At 40.0% G+C, this 7,472-nt stretch overlaps 1 long non-coding RNA gene across 1 annotated transcript; it reads left to right on the top strand.

Moving 5' to 3' along the window:
• The first annotated feature begins 5,930 nt into the window (after window positions 1-5,930).
• On the top strand, window positions 5,931-7,472 carry LOC144898136 (uncharacterized). Its single transcript, XR_013627038.1, has 3 exons — window positions 5,931-6,034; window positions 6,201-6,269; window positions 7,386-7,472. It is a non-coding gene; the product is annotated as an uncharacterized LOC144898136 (long non-coding RNA).

The following is a 7,472-nucleotide window of genomic DNA, read 5'->3' as shown; positions in this document are numbered from 1 at the left end:
TAAAGTTCACTTCAATGACAAGTTGTTCCAGTTGTTTGTGTACGTACTTGACTAAACGCTAATCTCCTTGTCTTATTATCATAGGAACCCGCTTCAAAGAAGGCTGCAATATCAATCGCAGCCTTTTCACACTCGGCCAAGTGATGAAGAAACTTAGCGAAGAAAGCCAAAGGTAAGTAAATACTAGAGATGCTCCGATGTTACTGAAGTCCGATACCTTTCCAACGTTACTTGGTCAAGTTTGACGAGTCAGGAGAGTTGAGCTTTAAGTAGCAATTTTTGTCCTAACTGTTTGTCTTAACCTATTTTGTGTCCTAACTATTTTAATGTGTAAGTGAGCAGTTGTCTGTGTAGCATTATAGAGTGTGCAACCAGGGAGCGTCTGACCTGCGTGCATGCCGATTACAAGATCATCAATGTCTTGTGCCAAGATTGTCTTGGCCGTGGGTCGTGGGGGTGCTGGAGCCTATCCCAGCTGTCTTCAGGCGAGAGGCGGTGTACACCCTGGACTGGTCGCCAGCCAATCACAGGGCACATATAGACAAACAACCATTCACACTCACATTCATACCTATGGACAATTTGTAGTCGCCAATTAACCTAGCATGTTTTTGGAATGTCGGAGGAAACCGGAGTACCTGGAGAAAACCCACGCATGCACGGCGGGGAGAACATGCAAACTCCACACAGAGATGTCCGAGGTTGGAATTGAACTCAGCTCTCCTAGCAGTGAAGCCTGCGTGCTAACCACTCGGTTGCCATGCAACCCAGGGTATATTCATTTATTATCAACTTGTACACCAACAAAATTAGAAAGTGGGGTTCAGCAGTAGTCTGGAAGTTCTTGGGAGTGCTTGGAAGTGCAGCTAGAATAGGTGCAGATTCTGAAAAATCTAAAAAAAAAAAGTGTTTGGCTTATCGTGTGTAGCTGCTTTATAGGCAACACAAAAGGACGTAAATTAGCAGAATATGTCCCAATATTTAGAAAAACAGCCAGAAAATTTGAAGCACAAAGTGGCGAGGGGTAACCCTCCATAAGTTGTTTTTCGTTTAGTTTAGTTGTATATTGTCCTATCCAAACACAGTACATCCGTAGACCTGTCTAGATGTACACTGCAGTCCTAATCCTCCAGCATCCATTGATTTTAATATACATAAAAGGACATAACATCCCATCTTTCTTAACGTGCCTGTTTTCAGGGGCTTCACAAATTACAGAGACAGTAAGCTAACCCGCATTCTTCAGAATTCCCTGGGTGGAAATGCCAAAACCGTTATCATCTGCACCATCACTGCTGCTGCACTCGACGAGACGCTCAGCACTCTGCAGGTTGGAATTCATTCTTTCATATAGTCGAACATTTATTTTCATTAAATGCAATAATTCACTCTGTCTTTGTGCAAGTTTGAATGTACAATTGATATTTATTTGTTTCTTTCTATACTGAAAACCTCTCAGTATTATAATGTATTAAAGCTATAATCCATGCCACGGTGTGGACATTGAAAGGGTGAATGAAAATAAATTTCTGGGGATCACAATAGATGAAAATATGAGCTGGAAACCTCATTTTCCAAATATACAACATAAGGTGGCCAGAAATATTTCAGTATTGAACAAAGCAAAATTTGTTCTCAATCAGAAATCACTCCACACTCTTTATTGCTCTCTGGTTCTACCATATCTTACTTATTGTGTGAAAATATGGGCTAATAACTATAAAAGCAATCTTCACTCACTAAATGTACTGCAAAAAAGGTCAGTAAGGATAATTCATAATGTCGCCTACAGAGAACATAACATTTGCTGTCTACATCTTCCTCATTGGTATTGAACAGCCACACAATTCCCTCATCACACACGTTGTCAGTCTCTGTCTTTCGTTGTTTATCTCAGTTGTCACTTATGTCTTAAGCTAAATTAGCTCTTGAGCTTGTGCTGTCCTCTTCATCACAAAGTAGTCTAGCCTTTTAAAGCCTGTTGGCGATAGTGGATTTTGGGACACGGAAGTGAATAAAATGTTTATTAACTAAATAAGGAAAAATGGGGAAATGTGTGGAAATATGGGATAATACCTGTAAAAGCAATCTTCACTCACTAAATGTACTGCAAAAAAGGTCAGTAAGGATAATTCATAATGCCGCCTACAGAGAACATACTAACTCCTTATTTCTAAAATCACAAACACTTCAACTTGCTGATATAGTTCATCTTCAAACAGCTAAAATAATGCATTAGGCTAAAAACAACCAATTAGCTAAAAGTGTCATCCAATACTTCTCTACAAGAGAGGAGAAATATGATCTCAGGGAAGAAGTACATTTGAAACACTTATATGCTAGGACTACGTTAAAAAGCCATAGCATTTCAGTATGTGGAATCAAACTATGGAATGGATTGAGTAAGGACCTCAAACAATGCACAACGATGAGCCAATTCAAGAAACAATACAAGCAGTTGATGTTTGCTAAATACAAGGATGAAGAGTCTTGAATCAGTCATGATGTGCTATATGTATCACTATATTGACAGTTACTATGGTACACATTATGTCATTGGATGGTCATATCACCTTGTACTTCGGTATGTGACAAAAAATAAATAAAAATACAAAAAAATACAAAATAAAAAAAAGTTTAACAATAAAAAATAACGTCTTTTATAAATACAAAAAATACAAACATGTAAAATAAATTAATTTTTTTTAAATAAATAAAAAAAAAAATATAGAATAGTTTTATTAGAAAGGCAGGAAGTGAACAAATGTAACAGTTACTGATTGGAAAAGTACCGGATGGAGGGGTAGGATTTAATAAGCTTTGCTTCTTCCTACTCCTTTTGGACATGTGGAACTGTGAACTGATTATGGGATGCACTCAATTGTAATCTGATGCATGTTCAAATGAAATAAAACCATTACCAGCATCACGCTTTGTGAAGTGTCTGACGACGGCGCTCTGCTATAAAGATATCGCAATGAAATTGTGGAGCTCAAGAGACGACTTCATGAGGCAATAAGCTTTTTCCGCTTATTTTATTCATCATTGCCGGTCCTTAAGCTGTTCAAGTACAATGAGGAAAACGCTGACCAATAAGAAACCGACATTTTGTAGGTTTCCTCTGTGACGCAGACCACAGCCACAGAGAAGGAGGTGCTCGCTCAGCTTCTCCAAGAAAAAGATCAACTTCAGAAAGAGCAAGAGGATCGAATTAAAAATCTGACCAAACTGATGGTCACAAGCACCAACGTGGCTCAGGTTCAAAGGGTAAGTTGTTACCGAGCTGTTTTTTTTCCCTAAATACTAACAACCGCTCCATTACTGTTTTTTTTTTTTCAGTTCTCCAAACGCAGGGTTACATGGGGAGGAAAAATGATGCGCCTGGCCGCTCAATCTGCCTGTGAAGGTAGTCCCACTAACCGTAGCTTTGCCGAATCCGCCACTCGGAAGAGGAAAGCTGATCGCTCCTGTTTGATGGAGCTGGTTGAATGTAAGTCCGATATTGAAATGTATGTGGTCATTGTACTGTGTCGCTGACTTAAGCACTGTTTTAAAAGATGATGATGACTTTGAGTCTCACTGGGAAATCCCTGAAGAACCATCGGACGATCCAGACTCAAGTCCGAGCTTTGTTACCGTCCGCGGCTTTGAAAGCAGGTGACGTGTGGTTATGTTTAGTTGTCTGTGTGTCCACATCTTTTACACAAATGACCTGACGTTCATAACTCCTTCAGGACGAGCTGCAGAGAGGCTGAACTGGAGTCACAGCTTCAGACAGCAAGCCAAGAAAAACAGCAAGCCTTGGAGAAAGCAGCAGAAGTTGACCTCCAGCTTCAAAGTGAAGCTCGGCAGAGGTCAGAGGCCATAGCCAAAGTGGAGACACTCGAGTCGTCCGTGGCAGAACTGAAAAGACAGCTCGAAGAACAGAGGCACACGACACAGGAATCCGAAAAGCGGGTGTGTGTTAAACAGAATATCTTTTACAGCACTGTGAACCTCTGGTTCGTTTATTTTTTTACTTTATTGTGTTACATATTAGCTGTTTTTATGTTGATTCCCTGATCTTCCTTTTTTATTGTTCTAGATGCAAATAGATTTTGCAGAAACTGTCCAGCTTTGTGAGGACCTCTCCTCAGAGAAGGTAAGAATAACTTGGTGCTGTTATGTCACTTTGGTGCACAGTGGTACCTTGTTTTTTTGGGTTTTTTTTTCTTTGCTTTTCTTCTTTTTTTGTTCTTTTATTAAGGCACTAATAAATAACAATGGTGGTCACACTAAATACTGTATTCACACCAGAGACACAATTTGGACATTTGGTGTGTTAAGTCACTTTATATTTATTATATTATATTATATTGTCACTTGAAAAGACAAGATAGCTGTGCAAGATAAGCTAGGTCAGGGGTCGGCAACCCGCGGCTCTAGAGTTTTGAAAAATGTTTGAAAATGGAAAAAGATGGGGGAGGGAAATATTGTATTATTTTAATATGGTTTCTGTAGGAGGACAAACATGACACAAACAATGCCATTTTTTTCCTTTTTTTTCAGTGGAAACCAAATCGTATGAAAAATTTAAAGTAAATCTGATCCAGACACCCCCCCTCCCCCGAAAAACATCACAAATTATATTAAATATAGAACAATCAGTTTGATCAGAATGATGGGTAAAGGGATAAATCAGAGGTGTCCAAACAGTGACAGGGAGGCCTTTTGCAGGCTGTGACTTAAAAAAAAAAAAAAAATTATTGTTCCTGCATTGCTGTGAAAAAATAAAATTTTAGCAAGAAAACTAGCAAAAATGTAAAAGTCAATTTTACAAGAATGAGGTCAAAATATTAATGGTAAAAAAAGTTGCAATCTGGCAAGAAAATAATATTTTTAAATATGTATGCTCCAGTTTGCAAAAGCTAGTTTTCTCAAGACTACTTAGTTACACAGTATGCTTAAACGGCTAATTTTTGTACTGAAAATACTTCCTGGTTGTCACACACAACGAGAAATACTTTTTTTTTTTCCCAGGATCACCAAGGCGGGGTACACCCTGGACTGGTCGCAAGCCTGCGTGCTAACCACTCGGTTGCCATGCAACCCAGGGTTTATTCATTTACTATGAACTCCTACACCAACAAAATTAGAAAGTGGGGTTCAACAGTAGTCTGGAGGTCCTTGGAAGTGCAGCTGGAATAGGTGCAGATTCTGGAAAATCTAAGAAAAGTGTGTGACTTATCATGTGTAGCTGCTTTATAGTCAAAGGAGTACCTGGAGAAAACCCACGCATGCACGGGGAGAACATGCAAACTCCACACAGAGATGGCCGAGGGTGGAATCGAACTTTGGGTCTCCTAGCTATGAGGCCTGCGCGCTAACCACACCATATCTTACTCCTGGTGTAAAAAAAAAAACTACACACAGTAACACAATAGGTTGATTAATACAATGAATTAAGACAATACACTACAAATGTATAATGCAGAATATTAACGTACTTCTGTGGGCTCTAACCATGTGATTTCCAGCCTTTTTTTATGAATACTATACAGTTAAACATTCATTCATTCATTTTCTACCGCTTTTTCCTCACGAGGGTCGCGGGGGGTGCTGGAGCCTACCAGCTGTCTTCGGGCGAGAGGCGGGGTACACCCTGGACTGGTCGCCAGCCAATCACAGGGCACATATAGACAAACAACCATTCACACTCACATTCATACCTATGGACAATTTGGAGTCGCTAATTAACCTAGCATGTTTTTGGAATGTGGGAGGAAGCCGGAGTACTCGGAGAAAACCCATGCACGGGGAGAACATGCAAACTTCACACAGAGATGGCCGAGGGTGGAATTGAACCCTGGTCTCCTCGCTGTGAGGTCTGCACGCTAACCACTAGGCCGCCGTGCCGCCCTCCGTTTGCATGCGCAAAAATTCTTTTGTCAAGATTGTTGCTGTCTGTGAACTTTTGCAGAACGAGTTGCAAAATGAAATATCCTCATTGAAGATGGAGATGGAATCCCGTCAACTGCAGGGCTTAGAACTTCAGGTGAGTAGAGCATAAAGTTTGAGTTACAGCAGACCTCATCACCCATTTAAGGAGAGGACTTGAAACGCAGCCTTTTCGGGTGGCCACATGAAGTCTTGAGTCGGCAATATTGAAATGAAAACACTTTGGCTAATTGTTTTGCCTTTGTTCATTTCTCCTTCTCCAGAAATCATTTGAGACGGTTTCTGAAGAGCTGAAGCAGAAAACCAAATGTGCTGATGATCTTCAGAATATGGTTTGACTTTACAGTATTTTGTGCATGGTTATAATTAAATATTTGTACATTTATGGTTTCCAAACAATGATAGAGGTTCAAAATATTTCAATATATAGTACATGTTTTCATGTCAGTATAATCTGAATAGTGCCTATTTGCCACTACACTCAAACACATCACATGATGCACAGGGCTTAATGATCCTCATCTCGAGGTGTAGTGTGTTAAAGTCAACTTTATTGTTTTTAACTTATTTATTAAGTTAATTGCTCAGCATGCAAGCCCCATATAGCAGCAGTCCATGGGGCTTGTATAGCATTTAAGCTAATTTACTCATGTCTAAAGGCAAATACACACATGGCATGATGTGGGGACTATCGGACTCCCTGGACACTTTTGGGACTTGAGGCTGTCTTGCTAGGTGCTAGCATGATGACTGTTAGCATGTTAGCAATTTAGCTAATTTACACATTTCTACAGGCAAATACACACATGACATGATGTAGGGAGGTTATAGGACAACCTTGGCACTTTCTAAACTTGAGGCTCTCTTGCCAGGTGCTAGCATGATGACTGTTAGCATGTTAGCAATTTAGCTAATTTACTCATGTCTAAAGGCAACTACACACATGGCATGATGTAGGGAGGTTATAGAACAACCTTGGCACTTTCTAAACTTGAGGCTGTCTTGCTAGGTGCTAGCATGATGACTGTTAGCATTTTAGCATTTTAGCTAATTTACTCATGTCTAAAGGCAAATACACACATGGTATGATGTGGGGACACTATTGGACTCCCTGGACACTTTTGGAACTTGAGGCTGTTTTGCTAGGTGCTAGCATGATGACTGTTAGCAAGTTAGCAATTTAGCTAATTCACTCATGTCTAAAGGCAACTACGCACATGGCATAATATAGGGAGGTTATGGGACAACCTTAGCACTTTCTAAACTTGAGGCTCTCTTGCTAGGTGCTAGCATGATGACTGTTAGGCCCGAGGTTCACAGCACAGGTGGCAAGCCCATCAAAATTTCCGTGGGAATTTTCTAGTTTAGTTTAATGTACAATATCAGGGACATTATTGTGTAGATGACTTCATATGCCAGTACTTATCTGACTATTTCTTTATTTTCAGGTTGCTGAGACTCAAGGGCTCCTGCGTTCTCTTCAGGATGAGCTTCAGTTGCAGAAACAAAACCCAGACCTTGTGTGTAAATGTCAT

The sequence above is a fragment of the Doryrhamphus excisus genome, linkage group LG2 (genome assembly GCF_037039965.1).
Source record: "Doryrhamphus excisus strain RoL-2023G ecotype Guam linkage group LG2, RoL_Dexc_Guam_v1.1, whole genome shotgun sequence".
Taxonomy (NCBI): Eukaryota; Metazoa; Chordata; class Actinopteri; order Syngnathiformes; family Syngnathidae; genus Doryrhamphus; species Doryrhamphus excisus.
This window is presented reverse-complemented; position numbering and strand designations above follow the sequence as displayed.